Source organism: Poeciliopsis prolifica, unplaced genomic scaffold (assembly GCF_027474105.1).
Source record: "Poeciliopsis prolifica strain line A6 unplaced genomic scaffold, Auburn_PproV2 SCAFFOLD049, whole genome shotgun sequence".
Classification (NCBI taxonomy): Eukaryota; Metazoa; Chordata; class Actinopteri; order Cyprinodontiformes; family Poeciliidae; genus Poeciliopsis; species Poeciliopsis prolifica.
In genome coordinates this window covers 2,963,971-2,982,710 of record NW_026562424.1, presented here as the reverse complement: position 1 = coordinate 2,982,710, position 18,740 = coordinate 2,963,971, and the positions used below count along the sequence as shown (strand labels likewise).

General features: G+C 34.2%; 1 protein-coding gene and 12 non-coding genes across 13 annotated transcripts in view; all 13 read right to left on the bottom strand.

Moving 5' to 3' along the window:
* LOC129377770 (transient receptor potential cation channel subfamily M member 4-like) overlaps nt 1-18,221 on the bottom strand; it is a 58,778-nt gene extending 40,557 nt beyond the window's left edge. The window contains 1 exon segment of the mRNA XM_055057918.1: nt 17,907-18,221. The gene's annotated coding sequence lies outside the window, so the exon portion shown is untranslated.
* On the bottom strand, nt 501-661 carry LOC129377913 (U1 spliceosomal RNA). Its single transcript, XR_008607996.1, has one exon. It is a non-coding gene; the product is annotated as a U1 spliceosomal RNA (small nuclear RNA).
* LOC129377905 (U1 spliceosomal RNA) lies at nt 2,019-2,180 on the bottom strand. Its single transcript, XR_008607988.1, has one exon. It is a non-coding gene; the product is annotated as a U1 spliceosomal RNA (small nuclear RNA).
* LOC129377920 (U1 spliceosomal RNA) lies at nt 3,524-3,683 on the bottom strand. Its single transcript, XR_008608002.1, has one exon. It is a non-coding gene; the product is annotated as a U1 spliceosomal RNA (small nuclear RNA).
* On the bottom strand, nt 5,033-5,192 carry LOC129377912 (U1 spliceosomal RNA). The gene has a single exon (XR_008607995.1). It is a non-coding gene; the product is annotated as a U1 spliceosomal RNA (small nuclear RNA).
* LOC129377908 (U1 spliceosomal RNA) lies at nt 6,539-6,700 on the bottom strand. The gene has a single exon (XR_008607991.1). It is a non-coding gene; the product is annotated as a U1 spliceosomal RNA (small nuclear RNA).
* Nucleotides 8,047-8,207, bottom strand: LOC129377917 (U1 spliceosomal RNA). The gene has a single exon (XR_008607999.1). It is a non-coding gene; the product is annotated as a U1 spliceosomal RNA (small nuclear RNA).
* On the bottom strand, nt 9,566-9,726 carry LOC129377911 (U1 spliceosomal RNA). The gene has a single exon (XR_008607994.1). It is a non-coding gene; the product is annotated as a U1 spliceosomal RNA (small nuclear RNA).
* Nucleotides 10,896-11,057, bottom strand: LOC129377919 (U1 spliceosomal RNA). Its single transcript, XR_008608001.1, has one exon. It is a non-coding gene; the product is annotated as a U1 spliceosomal RNA (small nuclear RNA).
* LOC129377904 (U1 spliceosomal RNA) lies at nt 12,685-12,846 on the bottom strand. Its single transcript, XR_008607987.1, has one exon. It is a non-coding gene; the product is annotated as a U1 spliceosomal RNA (small nuclear RNA).
* LOC129377909 (U1 spliceosomal RNA) lies at nt 14,201-14,360 on the bottom strand. Its single transcript, XR_008607992.1, has one exon. It is a non-coding gene; the product is annotated as a U1 spliceosomal RNA (small nuclear RNA).
* Nucleotides 15,718-15,879, bottom strand: LOC129377906 (U1 spliceosomal RNA). Its single transcript, XR_008607989.1, has one exon. It is a non-coding gene; the product is annotated as a U1 spliceosomal RNA (small nuclear RNA).
* On the bottom strand, nt 17,385-17,546 carry LOC129377923 (U1 spliceosomal RNA). The gene has a single exon (XR_008608005.1). It is a non-coding gene; the product is annotated as a U1 spliceosomal RNA (small nuclear RNA).
* Nucleotides 18,222-18,740: the final 519 nt, after the last annotated feature.

The window sequence follows — 18,740 nt, the reverse complement described above, 5'->3', positions numbered from 1 at the left end:
AAATAATTACAGCTCATTGGGACAACATATGAGGAGCAAATATCTGCTAAAAATGAATCATCAAAAGTAAAAAAAAGGAAATATTTTAGCTTAAAAAGTTTATTTACTAGGGAAAAAACACATTTTTAACTTCAGATTCAAATATTTTCAAGTTTTCATCTCAAATTTCGAACTTTTATTTTCTAGAAAATTTTTATGATTAATCTTAAAATGAGGTTTTTGGTGGAAATCACTTCCTGTCTATGTAATGTTTCTAATACCCTGTCTCATATAAACGGTCACAGTAATTTTAACAAACTTTTTTAAAATAAAAGTTATATATTACAGTTAAATAAGTTACAAATTAACATCCAAAGACAGTTTAGAATTACATTTATTACATGAAGCTTTAAGCACTTTAAGCTTCATAGAACTAACCAATCTGATGAACAGTTCTTAACATGTCTGCAGCTCATAGTAATATTGGTTTATTGGGACACATTTATCATTTGACATGAATACAGGGGAGAGCGCGAACGCAGTCCCCCACTGCCATAATTTGTGCAGTTGAGATTCTCCTTGTGGAGAAGTCACAGAGGTCAGATCACCGCAGTGCAATGGCTGATCCTCACCTGGGCGATCCACCTACAGGATCATGGAGTCACCCCTGCCAGGTAAGTATGCCCTTTATTCCTCTGACTGACCATTAACAACTTCACACATCTGGTTCTGACTCACGGTGGGAGATTAAAATACTCCCTGAGTCACTTTAGAATTTTACATTTGACGAAACTCAATCAGATAACAAATCTATGAAAATACTCAAAATAAGAAGCTTAGAAAAACTCACAAATATTGAAATTTTTAAACTTTTCAAATTCTAATTTTATTAAGTTTCTAAATTAACTTTTAAATTTCAATCTCAATATTTGAGATTATTTTCCCCATTTGCTGCCTGCTACGCTGCCGCCAGCATAGCCTGACATGAATGCTAGGCTACTTAGCATAGCCTGACATGAATGCTAAGCTAGTTAGCATAGCCACAAAAGCCTGTGGATACGGTTTTCCTGAAAGTTGTTTCTCTATTAGCAAAATTAGCATCGCATATGTAAGTGATTGGCAGCGCTAAAACCCGCCTCCTGGATCTGATTGGCCGTTTTTCATAGATTTCTTCAAAGGCAATAAAAACTCAGGAAAGAGGTGGATTTGTTTTTTTCATAGAATCAGGAAAATGTTATGAAAGCAGAAAATGTACGTCAGGTGATCACCACTAGCCTACAAAAATAATCAAAACTTTGACCTCAAACTAAAAATAAATCAAATGCAACATTAACTTCTAAAGTTCCAAGCTTTGGAATTATTTTTCCACCAGAGGCATCGTCAAGATCCTGAAACATCAGGAGTCTGGAAATAGAGCAACCACAGAATAATCTGAAAATACTTTTATTTCTCTGCCTTCTGGATTTTAAGGAATATGAATTTTGAAAGAAATTTGTAAAATTCTTTTTGTTGTTGGCGTTTGATTAAAGGAAGAAAAACTAAAATAATTACAGCTCATTGGGACAACATATGAGGAGCAAATATCTGCTAAAAATGAATCATCAAAAGTAAAAAAAAAGGAAATATTTTAGCTTTAAAAGTTTATTTACTAGGGAAAAAATCATTTTTAACTTTTCAGATTCAAATATTTTCAAGTTTTTGTCTCAAATTTCAGACTTTTATTTTCTAGAAAATTTTTCTGATTAATCTTAAAATGAGGTTTTTGGTGGAAATCACTTCCTGTCTATGTAATGTTTCTAATACCCTGTCTCATATAAACGGTCACAGTAATTTTAACAAACTTTTTTAAAATAAAAGTTATATATTACAGTTAACTTACAAATTAACATCCAAAGACAGTTTAGAATTACATTTATTACATGAAGCTTTAAGCACTTTAAGCTTCATAGAACTAACCGATCTGATGAACAGTTCTTAACATGTCTGCAGCTCATAGTAATATTGGTTTATTGGGACACATGTATCATTTGACATGAATACAGGGGAGAGCACGAACGCAGTCCCCCACTACCATAAATTGTGCAGTTGAGATTCTCCATGTGGAGAATTCACAGAGGTCAGATCACCGCAGTGCAATGGCTGATCCTCACCCTGGGCAATCCACCTACAGGATCATGGAGTCACCCCTGCCAGGTAAGTATGCCCTTTATTCCTCTGACTGACCATTAACAACTTCACACATCTGGTTCTGACTCACGGTGGGAGATTAAAATACTCCTGAGTCACTTTAGAATTTTACATTTGACGAAACTCAATCAGATAACAAATCTATGAAAATACTCAAAATAAGGTGCTTAGAAAAACACAAATATCGAAATTTTTAAACTTTTCAAATTCTAATTTATTAAGTTTCTAAATTAACTTTTAAATTTCAATCACAATATTTGAGATTATTTTCCCCATTTGCTGCATGCTACGCTGCAGTTAGCATAGCCTGACATGAATGCTAGGCTACTTAGCATAGCCTGACATGAATGCTAAGCTAGTTAGCATAGCCAAAAAAGCCTGTGGATACGGTTTCCCTGAAAGTTGTTTCTTTATTAGCAAAAATTAGAATCGCATACGTAAGTGATTGGCAGCGCTAAACCCGCCTCCTGGATCTGATTGGCCGTTTTTCATAGATTTCTTCAAAGGCAATAAAAACTCAGGAAAGAGGTGGATTAGTTTTTTTTCATAGAATCAGGAAAAATGTTATGAAAGCAGAAATGTATGTCAGGTGATCACCAACTAGCCTACAAAAATAATCAAAACTTTGACCTCAAACTAAAAATAAATCAAATGCAACATAACTTCTAAAGTTCCAAGCTTTGAATTATTTTTCCACCAGAGGCATCGTCAGATCCTGAAACATCAGGAGTCTGGAAATAGTGCAACCACAGAATAATCTGAAAATACTTTTATTTCTCTGCCTTCTGGATTTTAAGGAATATGAATTTTGAAAGAAATTTGTAAAATTCTTTTTGTTGGCGTTTAATTAAAGGAAGTAAAAACTAAAATAATTACAGCTCATTGGGACAACATATGAGGAGCAAATATCTGCTAAAAATGAATCATCAAAAGTAAAAAAAGGAAATATTTTAGCTTAAAAAGTTATTTACTAGGGAAAAAACTCATTTTTAACTTCAGATTCAAATATTTTCAAGTTTTCATCTCAAATTTCGAACTTTTATTTTCTAGAAAATTTCTCTGATTAATCTTAAAATGAGGTTTTTGTGGAAATCACTTCCTGTCTATGTAATGTTCTAATACCCGTCCTCATATAACGGTCACAGTAATTTTAACAAACTTTGTTAAAATAAAGTTATATTACAGTTAAATAACTTACAAATTAACATCCAAAGACAGTTTAGAATTACATTTATTACTGAAGCTTTAAGCACTTTAAGCTTCATAGAACTAACCGATCTGATGAACAGTTCTTAACATGTCTGCAGCTCATAGTAATATTGGTTTATTGGGACACATTTATCATTTGACATGAATACAGGGGAGAGCGTGAACGCAGTCCCCCACTACCATAAATTGTGCAGTTGAGATTCTCCATGTGGGAGAATTCACAGAGGATCACCGCAGTGCAATGGATGATCCTCACCCTGGGCGATCCACCTACAGGATCATGGAGTCACCCCCTGCCAGGTAAGTATGCCCTTTATTCCTCTGACTGACCATTAACAACTTCACACATCTGGTTCTGACTCACGGTGGGAGATTAAAATACTCCCTGAGTCACTTTAGAATTTTACATTTGACGAAACTCAATCAGATAACAAATCTATGAAAATACTCAAAATAAGGTGCTTAGAAAAACTCACAAATATTGAAATTTTTAAACTTTTCAAATTCTAATTTTATTAAGTTTCTAAATTAACTTTAAATTTCAATCTCAATATTTGAGATTATTTTTCCCCATTTGCTGCCTGCTACGCTGAAGCTAGCATAGCCTGACATGAACGCTAAGATAGTTAGCATAGCCTGACATGAATGCTAAGCTAGTTAGCATAGCCACAAAAGCCTGTGGATACGGTTTCCCTGAAAGTTGTTCTCTATTAGCAAAATTAGCATCGCATACGTAAGTGATTGGCAGCGCTAAAACCCGCCTCCGGATCTGATTGGCCGTTTTTCATAGATTTCTTCAAAGGCAATAAAAACTCAGGAAAGAGGTGGATTTGTTTTTTTTCATAGAATCAGGAAAATGTTATGAAAGCAGAAAATGTACGTCAGGTGATCACCACTAGCCTACAAAAATAATCAAAACTTTGACCTCAAACTAAAAATAAATCAAATGCAACATTAACTTCTAAAGTTCCAAGCTTTGGAATTATTTTTCCACCAGAGGCATCGTCAAGATCCTGAAACATCAGGAGTCTGGAAATAGAGCAACCACAGAATAATCTGAAAATACTTTTATTTCTCTGCCTTCTGGATTTTAAGGAATATGAATTTTGAAAGAAATTTGTAAAATTCTTTTTGTTGTTGGCGTTTAATTAAAGGAAGAAAAACTAAATAATTACAGCTCATTGGGACAACATATGAGGAGCAAATATCTGCTAAAAATGAATCATCAAAAGTAAAAAAAAAGGAAATATTTTAGCTTAAAAAGTTATTTACTAGGGAAAAAAACTCATTTTAACTTCAGATTCAAATATTTTCAAGTTTTCATCTCAAATTTCGAACTTTTGTTTTCTAGAAAATTTTATGATTAATCTTAAAATGAGGTTTTTGGTGGAAATCACTTCCTGCTATGTAATGTTTCTAATACCCTGTCTCATATAAACGGTCCCAGTAATTTTAACAAACTTGTTAAAATGAAAGTTATATATTACAGTTAATAACTTACAAATAACATCCAAAGACAGTTTAGAATTACATTTATTACATGAAGCTTTAAGCACTTTAAGCTTCATAGAACTAACCGATCTGATGAACAGTTCTTAACATGTCTGCAGCTCATAGTAATATTGGTTTATTGGACATTTATCATTTGACATGAATACAGGGGAGAGCGCGAACGCAGTCCCCCACTACCATAAATTGTGCAGTTGAGATTCTCCATGTGGAGAATCACAGAGGTCAGATCACCGCAGTGCAATGGCTGATCCTCACCCTGGGCGATCCACCTACAGGATCATGGAGTCACCCTGCCAGGTAAGTATGCCCTTTATCCTCTGACTGACCATTAACAACTTCACACATCTGGTTCTGACTCACGGTGGGAGATTAAATACTCCCTGAGTCACTTTAGAATTCTACATTTGACGAAACTCAATCAGATAACAAATCTATGAAAATACTCAAAAATAAGGTGCTTAGAAAAACACAAATATCGAAATTTTTAAACTTTTCAAATTCTAATTTTATTAAGTTTCTAAATTAACTTTTAAATTTCAATCTCAATATTTGAGATTATTTTCCCCATTTGCTGCATGCTACGCTGCAGTTAGCATAGCCTGACATGAATGCTAGGCTACTTAGCATAGCCTGACATGAATGCTAAGCTAGTTAGCATAGCCAAAAAAGCCTGTGGATACGGTTTCCCTGAAAGTTGTTTCTTTATTAGCAAAATTAGAATCGCATACGTAAGTGATTGGCAGCGCTAAAACCCGCCTCCTGGATCTGATTGGCCGTTTTCATAGATTTCTTCAAAGGCAATAAAAACTCAGGAAAGAGGTGGATTAGTTTTTTTCATAGAATCAGGAAAATGTTATGAAAGCAGAAATGTAGTCAGGTGATCACCACTAGCCTACAAAAATAATCAAAACTTGACCTCAAACTAAAAATAAATCAAATGCAACATTAACTTCTAAAGTTCCAAGCTTTGGAATTATTTTTCCACCAGAGGCATCGTCAAGATCCTGAAACATGAGGAGTCTGGAAATAGTGCAACCACAGAATAATCTGAAAATACTTTTATTTCTCTGCCTTCTGGATTTTAAGGAATATGAATTTTGAAAGAAATTTGTAAAATTCTTTTGTTGTTGGCATTTAATTAAAGGAGAAAAACTAAAATAATTACAGCTCATTGGGACAACATATGAGGAGCAAATATCTGCTAAAAATGAATCATCAAAAGTAAAAAAAGGAAATATTTTAGCTTAAAAAGTTTATTTACTAGGGAAAAAACTCATTTTTAACTTCAGATTCAAATATTTTCAAGTTTTCATCTCAAATTCGAACTTTTATTTTCTAGAAATTTTTATGATTAATCTTAAAATGAGGTTTTGGTGGAAATCACTTCCTGTCTATGTAATGTTTCTAATACCCTGTCTCATATAAACGGTCCCAGTAATTTTAACAAACTTGTTAAAATGAAAGTTATATATTACAGTTAAATAACTTACAAATTAACATCCAAAGACAGTTTAGAATTACATTTATTACATGAAGCTTTAAGCACTTTAAGCTTCATAGAACTAACCGATCTGATTAACAGTTCTTAACATGTCTGCAGCTCATAGTAATATTGGTTTATTGGGACACATTTATCATTTGACATGAATACCAGGGGAGAGCGCGAACGCAGTCCCCCACTACCATAAATTGTGCAGTTGAGATTCTCCATGTGGAGAAGTCACAGAGGTCAGATCACCGCAGTGCAATGGCTGATCCTCACCCTGGGCGATCCGCCTACAGGATCATGGAGTCACCCCTGCCAGGTAAGTATGCCCTTTATTCCTCTGACTGACCATTAACAACTTCACACATCTGGTTCTGACTCACGGTGGGAGATTAAAATACTCCCTGAGTCACTTTAGAATTTTACATTTGACAAACTCAATCAGATAACAAATCTATGAAAATACTCAAAATAAGGTGCTTAGAAAAACTCACAATATTGAAATTTTTAAACTTTTCAAATTCTAATTTTATTAAGTTTCTAAATTAACTTTTAAATTTCAATCTCAATATTTGAGATTATTTTCCCCATTTGCTGCCTGCTATGCTGAAGCTAGTATAGCCTGACATGAATGCTAGGCTACTTAGCATAGCCTGACATGAACGCTAAGATAGTTAGCATAGCCACAAAAGCCTGTGGATACGGTTTCCCTGAAAGTTGTTTCTCTATTAGCAAAATTAGCATCGCATACGTAAGTGATGGCAGCGCTAAAACCCGCCTCCTGGATCTGATTGGCCGTTTTCATAGATTTCTTCAAAGGCAATAAAAACTCAGGAAAGAGGTGGATTTGTTTTTTTCATAGAATCAGGAAAATGTTATGAAAGCAGAAAATGTACGTCAGGTGATCACCACTAGCCTACAAAAATAATCAAAACTTTGACCTCAAACTAAAAATAAATCAATGCAACATTAACTTCTAAAGTTCCAAGCTTTGGAATTATTTTTCCACCAGAGGCATCGTCAAGATCCTGAAACATGAGGAGTCTGGAAATAGTGCAACCACAGAATAACCTGAAAATACTTTTATTTCTCTGCCTTCTGGATTTTAAGGAATATGAATTTTGAAAGAAATTGTAAAATTCTTTTTGTTGTTGGCGTTTAATTAAAGGAAGAAAAACTAAAATAATTACAGCTCATTGGGACAACATATGAGGAGCAAATATCTGCTAAAAATGAATCATCAAAAGTAAAAAAAAGGAAATATTTTAGCTTAAAAAGTTTATTTACTAGGGAAAAAACACATTTTTAACTTCAGATTCAAATATTTCAAGTTTTCATCTCAAATTTCGAACTTTTATTTCTAGAAAATTTTTATGATTAATCTTAAAATGAGGTTTTGGTGGAAATCACTTCCTGTCTATGTAATGTTTCTAATACCCTGTCTCATATAAACGGTCACAGTAATTTAACAAACTTTTTAAAATAAAAGTTTATATACAGTTAAATAAGTTACAAATTAACATCCAAAGACAGTTTAGAATTACATTTATTACATGAAGCTTTAAGCACTTTAAGCTTCATAGAACTAACCAATCTGATGAACAGTTCTTAACATGTCTGCAGCTCATAGTAATATTGGTTTATTGGGACACATTTATCATTTGACATGAATACAGGGGAGAGCGCGAACGCAGTCCCCCACTGCCATAATTTGTGCAGTTGAGATTCTCCTTGTGGAGAAGTCACAGAGGTCAGATCACCGCAGTGCAATGGCTGATCCTCACCCTGGGCGATCCACCTACAGGATCATGGAGTCACCCTGCCAGGTAAGTATGCCTTTATTCCTCTGACTGACCATTAACAACTTCACACATCTGGTTCTGACTCACGGTGGGAGATTAAAATACTCCCTGAGTCACTTTAGAATTTTACATTTGACGAAACTCAATCAGATAACAAATCTATGAAAATACTCAAAATAAGGTGCTTAGAAAAACTCACAAATATTGAAATTTTTAAACTTTTCAAATTCTAATTTTATTAAGTTTCTAAATTAACTTTTAAATTTCAATCTCAATATTTGAGATTATTTTCCCCATTTGCTGCCTGCTACGCTGCCGCCAGCATAGCCTGACATGAATGCTAGGCTACTTAGCATAGCCTGACATGAATGCTAAGCTAGTTAGCATAGCCACAAAAGCCTGTGGATACGGTTTTCCTGAAAGTTGTTTCTCTATTAGCAAAATTAGCATCGCATATGTAAGTGATTGGCAGCGCTAAAACCCGCCTCCTGGATCTGATTGGCCGTTTTTCATAGATTTCTTCAAAGGCAATAAAAACTCAGGAAAGAGGTGGATTTGTTTTTTTTCATAGAATCAGGAAAATGTTATGAAAGCAGAAAATGTACGTCAGGTGATCACCACTAGCCTACAAAAATAATCAAAACTTTGACCTCAAACTAAAAAAAATCAAATGCAACATTAACTTCTAAAGTTCCAAGCTTTGGAATTATTTTTCCACCAGAGGCATCGTCAAGATCCTGAAACATCAGGAGTCTGGAAATAGAGCAACCACAGAATAATCTGAAAATACTTTTATTTCTCTGCCTTCTGGATTTTAAGGAATATGAATTTTGAAAGAAATTTGTAAAATTCTTTTTGTTGTTGGCGTTTAATTAAAGGAAGAAAAACTAAAATAATTACAGCTCATTGGGACAACATATGAGGAGCAAATATCTGCTAAAAATGAATCATCAAAAGTAAAAAAAAGGAAATATTTTAGCTTAAAAAGTTTATTTACTAGGGAAAAAACTCATTTTTAACTTTTCAGATTCAAATATTTTCAAGGTTTGTCTCAAATTTCAGACTTTTATTTTCTAGAAAATTTCTCTGATTAATCTTAAAATGAGGTTTTTGTGGAAATCACTTCCTGTCTATGTAATGTTTCTAATACCCTGTCTCATATAAACGGTCACAGTAATTTTAACAAACTTTTTTAAAATAAAAGTTATATATTACAGTTAAATAACTTACAAATTAACATCCAAAGACAGTTTAGAATTACATTTATTACATGAAGCTTTAAGCACTTTAAGCTTCATAGAACTAACCAATCTGATGAACAGTTCTTAACATGTCTGCAGCTCATAGTAATATTGGTTTATTGGGACACATTTATCATTTGACATGAATACAGGGGAGAGCGCGAACGCAGTCCCCCACTGCCATAAATTGTGCAGTGAGATTCTCCATGTGGAGAATTCACAGAGGTCAGATCACCGCAGTGCAATGGCTGATCCTCACCCTGGGCGATCCGCCTACAGGATCATGGAGTCACCCCTGCCAGGTAAGTATGCCCTTTATTCCTCTGACTGACCATTAACAACTTCACACATCTGGTTCTGACTCACGGTGGGAGATTAAAATACTCCCTGAGTCACTTTAGAATTTTACATTTGACGAAACTCAATCAGATAACAAATCTATGAAAATACTCAAAATAAGGTGCTTAGAAAAACTCACAAATATTGAAATTTTTAAACTTTTCAAATTCTAATTTTATTAAGTTTCTAAATTAACTTTTAAATTTCAATCTCAATATTTGAGATTATTTTCCCCATTTGCTGCCTGCTACGCTACAGCTAGCATAGCCTGACATGAATGCTAGGCTACTTAGCATAGCCTGACATGAATGCTAAGCTAGTTAGCATAGCCACAAAAGCCTGTGGATACGGTTTCCCTGAAAGTTGTTTCTCTATTAGCAAAATTAGCATCGCATACGTAAGTGATTGGCAGCGCTAAAACCCGCCTCCTGGATCTGATTGGCCGTTTTTCATAGATTTCTTCAAAGGCAATAAAAACTCAGGAAAGAGGTGGATTTGTTTTTTTCATAGAATCAGGAAAATGTTATGAAAGCAGAAAATGTACGTCAGGTGATCACCACTAGCCTACAAAAATAATCAAAACTTTGACCTCAAACTAAAATAAATCAAATGCAACATTAACTTCTAAAGTTCCAAGCTTTGGAATTATTTTTCCACCAGAGGCATCGTCAAGATCCTGAAACATCAGGAGTCTGGAAATAGAGCAACCACAGAATAATCTGAAAATACTTTTATTTCTCTGCCTTCTGGATTTTAAGGAATATGAATTTTGAAAGAAATTTGTAAAATTCTTTTTGTTGTTGGCGTTTAATTAAAGGAAGAAAAACTAAAATAATTACAGCTCATTGGGACAACATATGAGGAGCAAATATCTGCTAAAAATGAATCATCAAAAGTAAAAAAAGGAAATATTTTAGCTTAAAAAGTTATTTACTAGGGAAAAAACTCATTTTTAACTTTTCAGATTCAAATATTTTCAAGGTTTGTCTCAAATTTCAGACTTTTATTTTCTAGAAAATTTCTCTGATTAATCTTAAAATGAGGTTTTTGGTGGAAATCACTTCCTGCCTATGTAATGTTTCTAATACCCTAATACCAATATTGGTTTATTGGGATACATTTATCATTTGACATGAATACCACCGGAGAGCGTGAACGCAGTCCCCCACTACCATAAATTGTGCAGTTGAGATTCTCCATGTGGAGAATTCACAGAGGTCAGATCACCGCAGTGCAATGGCTGATCCTCACCCTGGGCGATCCACCTACAGGATCATGGAGTCACCCCTGCCAGGTTATTATGCCCTTTATTCCTCTGACTGACCATTAACAACTTCACACATCTTGTTCTGACTCACGGTGGGAGATTAAAATACTCCCTGAGTCACTTTACAATTTTTACGTTTAACTAAACTCAATCCGAATATAACTCTATAAAAATACTCAAAATGAGAAACTTAGAAAAACTCACAAATTTTGACATATTTAAACTTTAAAAAAATTTTAATTTCAGAAATTTTCCAGAGAAACTTTTAAATTTCAATCTCAATATTTGAGATTTTCCCCGTTTGCTGTCTGCTATGCTGCAGCTAGCATAGCCTGACATAAATGCTAGGCTACTTAGCATAGAATGACATGAATGCTAGGCTAGTTAGCATAGCCTGACATGAATGCTAGGCTAGTTAGCATAGCCACAAAAGTCTGTGGATAATCAAAATAAGAAACTTAGAAACCCACAAATATTGAAATTTTTAAACTTTTCAAATTCTAATTTTATTAAGTTTCTAAATTAACTTCTAAATTTCAATAACAATATTTGAGATTATTTTTCCCGTTTGCTGCCTGCTACGCTGCAGCTAGCATAGCCTGACATGAATGCTAGGCTACTTAGCATAGCCTGACATGAATGCTAAGCTAGTTAGCATAGCCACAAAAGCCTGTGGATACAGTTTCCCTGAAAGTTGTTTCTCTATTAGCAAAATTAGCATCGCATACGTAAGTGATTGGCAGCGCTAAAACCCGCCTCCTGGATCTTATTGGCCGTTTTTCATAGATTTCTTCAAAGGCAATAAAAACTCAGGAAAGAGGTGGATTTGTTTTTTTTCATAGAATCAGGAAAATGTTATGAAAGCAGAAAATGTACGTCAGGTGATCACCACTAGCCTACAAAAATAATCAAAACTTTGACCTCAAACTAAAAATAAATCAAATGCAACATTAACTTCTAAAGTTCCAAGCTTTGGAATTATTTTTCCACCAGAGGCATCGTCAAGATCCTGAACATCAGGAGTCTGGAAATAGTGCAACCACAGAATAATCTGAAAATACTTTTATTTCTCTGCCTTCTGGATTTTAAGGAATATGAATTTTGATAGAAATTTGTTAAATTCGTTTTGTTGTTGGCGTTTAATTAAAGGAAGAAAAACTAAAATAATTACAGCTCATTGGGACAACATATGAGGAGCAAATATCTGCTAAAAATGAATCATCAAAAGTAAAAAAAAGGAAATATTTTAGCTTAAAAAGTTTATTTACTAGGGAAAAAACTCATTTTTAACTTCAGATTCAAATATTTTTCAAGTTTTCATCTCAAATTTCGAACTTTTATTTTCTAGAAAATTTTTATGATTAATCTTAAAATGAGGTTTTTGGTGGAAATCACTTCCTGTCTATGTAATGTTTCTAATACCCTGTCTCATATAAACGGTCACAGTAATTTTAACAAACTTTGTTAAAATAAAAGTTATATATTACAGTTAAATAACTTACAAATTAACATCCAAAGACAGTTTAGAATTACATTTATTACATGAAGCTTTAAGCACTTTAAGCTTCATAGAACTAACCGATCTGATGAACAGTTCTTAACATGTCTGCAGCTCATAGTAATATTGGTTTATTGGGACACATGTATCATTTGACATGAATACAGGGGAGAGCGCGAACGCAGTCCCCCACTACCATAAATTGTGCAGTTGAGATTCTCCATGTGGAGAATTCACAGAGGTCAGATCACCACAGTGCAATGGCTGATCCTCACCCTGGGCGATCCGCCTACAGGATCATGGAGTCACCCCTGCCAGGTAAGTATGCCCTTTATTCCTCTGACTGACCATTAACAACTTCACACATCTGGTTCTGACTCACGGTGGGAGATTAAAATACTCCCTGAGTCACTTTAGAATTCTACATTTGACGAAACTCAATCAGATAACAAATCTATGAAAATACTCAAAATAAGGTGCTTAGAAAAACACAAATATCGAAATTTTTAAACTTTTCAAATTCTAATTTTATTAAGTTTCTAAATTAACTTTTAAATTTCAATCTCAATATTTGAGATTATTTTCCCCATTTGCTGCATGCTACGCTGCAGTTAGCATAGCCTGACATGAATGCTAGGCTACTTAGCATAGCCTGACATGAATGCTAAGCTAGTTAGCATAGCCAAAAAAGCCTGTGGATACGGTTTCCCTGAAAGTTGTTTCTTTATTAGCAAAATTAGAATCGCATACGTAAGTGATTGGCAGCGCTAAAACCCGCCTCCTGGATCTGATTGGCCGTTTTTTCATAGATTTCTTCAAAGGCAATAAAAACTCAGGAAAGAGGTGGATTTGTTTTTTTCATAGAATCAGGAAAATGTTATGAAAGCAGAAAATGTACGTCAGGTGATCACCACTAGCCTACAAAAATAATCAAAACTTTGACCTCAAACTAAAAATAAATCAAATGCAACATTAACTTCTAAAGTTCCAAGCTTTGGAATTATTTTTCCACCAGAGGCATCGTCAAGATCCTGAAACATCAGGAGTCTGGAAATAGTGCAACCACAGAATAATCTGAATACTTTTATTTCTCTGCCTTCTGGATTTTAAGGAATATGAATTTTGAAAGAAATTTGTAAAATTCTTTTTGTTGTTGGCATTTAATTAAAGGAAGAAAAACTAAAATAATTACAGCTCATTGGGACAACATATGAGGAGCAAATATCTGCTAAAAATGAATCATCAAAGTAAAAAAAGGAAATATTTTAGCTTAAAAAGTTTATTTACTAGGGAAAAAACTCATTTTTAACTTCAGATTCAAATATTTTCAAGTTTTCATCTCAAATTTCGAACTTTTATTTTCTAGAAAATTTTTATGATTAATCTTAAATGAGGTTTTTGGTGGAAATCACTTCCTGTCTATGTAATGTTTCTAATACCCTGTCTCATATAAACGGTCACAGTAATTTTAACAAACTTTGTTAAAATGAAAGTTATATATTATTGTTAAATAACTTACAAATTAACATCCAAAGACAGTTTAGAATTACATTTATTACATGAAGCTTTAAGCACTTTAAGCTTCATAGAACTAACCGATCTGATTAACAGTTCTTAACATGTCTGCAGCTCATAGTAATATTGGTTTATTGGGACACATTTATCATTTGACATGAATACAGGGGAGAGCGCGAACGCAGTCCCCACTACCATAAATTGTGCAGTTGAGATTCTCCATGTGGAGAATTCACAGAGGTCAGATCACCGCAGTGCAATGGCTGATCCTCACCCTGGGCGATCCGCCTACAGGATCATGGAGTCACCCCTGCCAGGTAAGTATGCCCTTTATTCCTCTGACTGAACATTAACAACTTCACACATCTGGTTCTGACTCACGGTGGGAGATTAAAATACTCCCTGAGTCACTTTAGAATTTTACATTTGACAAAACTCAATCAGATAACAAATCTATGAAAATACTCAAAATAAGCTGCTTAGAAAAACTCACAAATATTGAAATTTTTAAACTTTTCAAATTCTAATTTTATTAAGTTTCTAAATTAACTTTTAAATTTCAATCTCAATATTTGAGATTATTTTCTCCATTTGGTGCCTGCTACGCTGAAGCTAGCATAGCCTGACATGAACGCTAAGATAGTTAGCATAGCCTGACATGAATGCTAAGCTAGTTAGCATAGCCACAAAAGCCTGTGGATACGGTTTCCCTGAAAGTTGTTTCTCTATTAGCAAAATTAGCATCGCATACGTAAGTGATTGGCAGCGCTAAAACCCGCCTCCTGGATCTGATTGGCCGTTTTTCATAGATTTCTTCAAAGGCAATAAAAACTCAGGAAAGAGGTGGATTTGTTTTTTTCATAGAATCAGGAAAATGTTATGAAAGCAGAAAATGTACGTCAGGTGATCACCACTAGCCTACAAAAATAATCAAAACTTTGACCTCAAACTAAAAATAAATCAAATGCAACATTAACTTCTAAAGTTCCAAGCTTTGGAATTATTTTTCCACCAGAGGCATCGTCAAGATCCTGAAACATCAGGAGTCTGGAAATAGTGCAACCACAGAATAATCTGAAAATACTTTATTTCTCTGCCTTCTGGATTTTAAGGAATATGAATTTTGATAGAAATTTGTTAAATTCTTTTTGTTGTTGGCGTTTAATTAAAGGAAGAAAAACTAAAATAATTACAGCTCATTGGGACAACATATGAGGAGCAAATATCTGCTAAAAATGAATCATCAAAAGTAAAAAAAGGAAATATTTTAGCTTAAAAAGTTTATTTACTAGGGAAAAAACTCATTTTTAACTTCAGATTCAAATATTTTCAAGTTTTCATCTCAAATTTCGAACTTTTATTTTCTAGAAAATTTTTATGATTAATCTTAAAATGAGGTTTTTGGTGGAAATCACTTCCTGTCTATGTAATGTTTCTAATACCCTGTCTCATATAAACGGTCACAGTAATTTTAACAAACTTTTTTAAAATAAAGTTATATATTACAGTTAAATAACTTACAAATTAACATCCAAAGACAGTTTAGAAATTACATTTATTACATGAAGCTTTAAGCACTTTAAGCTTCATAGAACTAACCGATCTGATGAACAGTTCTTAACATGTCTGCAGCTCATAGTAATATTGGTTTATTGGGACACATTTATCATTTGACATGAATACAGGGGAGAGCACGAACGCAGTCCCCCACTACCATAAATTGTGCAGTTGAGATTCTCCATGTGGAGAATTCACAGAGGTCAGATCACCGCAGTGCAATGGCTGATCCTCACCCTGGGCGATCCGCCTACAGGATCATGGAGTCACCCCTGCCAGGTAAGTATGCCCTTTATTCCTCTGACTGACCATTAACAACCTCACACATCTGGTTCTGACTCACGGTGGGAGATTAAAATACTCCCTGAGTCACTTTACAATTTTACATTTGACGAAACTCAATCAGATAACAAATCTATGAAAATACTCAAAATAAGAAGCTTAGAAAAACTCACAAATATTGAAATTTTTAAACTTTTCAATTCTAATTTTATTAAGTTTCTAAATTAACTTTTAAATTTCAATCTCAATATTTGAGATTATTTTCCCCATTTGCTGCCTGCTACGCTACAGCTAGCATAGCCTGACATGAATGCTAGGCTACTTAGCATAGCCTGACATGAATGCTAAGCTAGTTAGCATAGCCACAAAAGCCTGTGGATACGGTTTCCCTGAAAGTTGTTTCTCTATTAGCAAAATTAGCATCGCATACGTAAGTGATTGGCAGCGCTAAAACCCTCCTGGATCTGATTGGCCGTTTTCATAGATTTCTTCAAAGGCAATAAAAACTCAGGAAAGAGGTGGATTAGTTTTTTTCATAGAATCAGGAAAATGTTATGAAAGCAGAAAATGTACGTCAGGTGATCACCACTAGCCTACAAAAATAATCAAAACTTTGACCTCAAACTAAAAATAAATCAAATGCAACATTAACTTCTAAAGTTCCAAGCTTTGGAATTATTTTTCCACCAGAGGCATCGTCAAGATCCTGAAACATCAGGAGTCTGGAAATAGTGCAACCACAGAAATAATCTGAAAATACTTTTATTTCTCTGCCTTCTGGATTTTAAGGAATATGAATTTTGAAAGAAATTTGTAAAATTCTTTTTGTTGTGGCGTTTAATTAAAGGAAGAAAAACTAAAATAATTACAGCTCATTGGGACAACATATGAGGAGCAAATATCTGCTAAAAATGAATCATCAAAGTAAAAAAAGGAAATATTTTAGCTTGAAAAGTTTATTTACTAGGGAAAAAACTCATTTTTAACTTCAGATTCAAATATTTTCAAGTTTTCATCTCAAATTTCGAACTTTTATTTTCTAGAAAATTTTTCTGATTAATCTTAAAATGAGGTTTTTGGTGGAAATCACTTCCTGCCTATGTAATGTTTCTAATACCCTGTCTCATATAAACGGTCACAGTAATTTTAACAAACGTTTCTATAAAAGTTACGTAATGAGCAAGAGTTTTACAAGAATATTGGACGGATGGTTTTCTTTGACAACAGACAGTTTGATTGTTGGATAAATGGTTTGTTGATTAGATAATTAAACAGATGGTTAGGTGCAATAATAATTTTAACAAACATTTTTTTTTATAAAAGTTATATATTATTGTTAAATAACTTACAAATTAACATCCAAAGACAGTTTAGAATTACATTTATTACATGAAGCTTTAAGCACTTTAAGCTTCATAGAACTAACCGATCTGATTAACAGTTCTTAACATGTCTGCAGCTCATAGTAATATTGGTTTATTGGGACACAGTTATCATTTGACATGAATACCAGGGGAGAGCGCGAACGCAGTCCCCCACTACCATAAATTGTGCAGTTGAGATTCTCCATGTGGAGAATTCACAGAGGTCAGATCACCGCAGTGCAATGGCTGATCCTCACCCTGGGCGATCCACCTACAGGATCATGGAGTCACCCCTGCCAGGTAAGTATGCCCTTTATTCCTCTGACTGACCATTAACAACTTCACACATCTGGTTCTGACTCACGGTGGGAGATTAAAATACTCCCTGAGTCACTTTAGAATTCTACATTTTACTATACTCAATGCGAAACTCAAAAAATAATAAAACATACGTAAGATAAACAACAATAAACCAAAATACACACGGTTTATACCTCCCATAATGCATTGCGAGGATGCTGAAGCTACACTATGCTACATAAAAAGGATCAGCCCGAATTAAACGAGGTTGACCCACTTTAATGAACTCAACATAACTTAACATAAGTAACCCGGACAAAATCATAGCAAAACATTATGACACAACACCAACAAATTTAGGCACTCACCAGAACGGACATGTCTGGAGCAAACTTGTAGATATTTTGGGATGTTAGAGAATCCGATATAGGACGTCTCGTCGCTGATGCCCAGGCCACTCGTCTCCTTTCCGTTAGCTCCGTTAGTTTAGCTCCGATAGCTTAGCCCCCTCGCATTATTTAGAGGCAGTAAAACTAAAATCTGTTTTCTATTTTTTATTTATTTATTTTTTTACCATTTCGGTCGTGTGATAGAACATCACAGCCAATAACGCTGCAAGTTCGTACCATTCCTAAATTATTTTCAGTTACTTACATTCAAAATTTTTGTGACAGTCGTTTTGTCGGTTATGTATATGGCTAGTCTAGAGCAGTGACGTCACGTTCCAAAACCCTATCCACTAAATAAAATATAGTAAATAACTCTGAACAAACCACAGATCAATAACTCCCAATCGGTAGCTAACAGCAGTTAGCAGCGGCTAACAATTGTAAAATTAAACATATCTAAAATGCGCATTAATACTGATGACAGTCAAAAACGTATCCAAAACATAGCAAACGTACTCACGAAACACCGTGTTAGATCAAATCTGTCTAAAATAAATGTTAAAATACAAAAATTGTAAAGAAAACACGAGAGTTAATCCTAATAGTACCACAGTTACTTGTCAGTTACCGGTTGCTTATTGACCAGACAAAAGAGCCTCAGGGAGAAAATAAACACATTTTGACAAACGTCACAGACACTGTACTGTCAAAATGAAATCCTGTTTCACTCACACTTGGTGTCCAACCTTTTGATTTGGCAGAAATCCTCACAGAGGCTCATTTTTCCCTTTAATTATGTGGGGCAAACTTCTC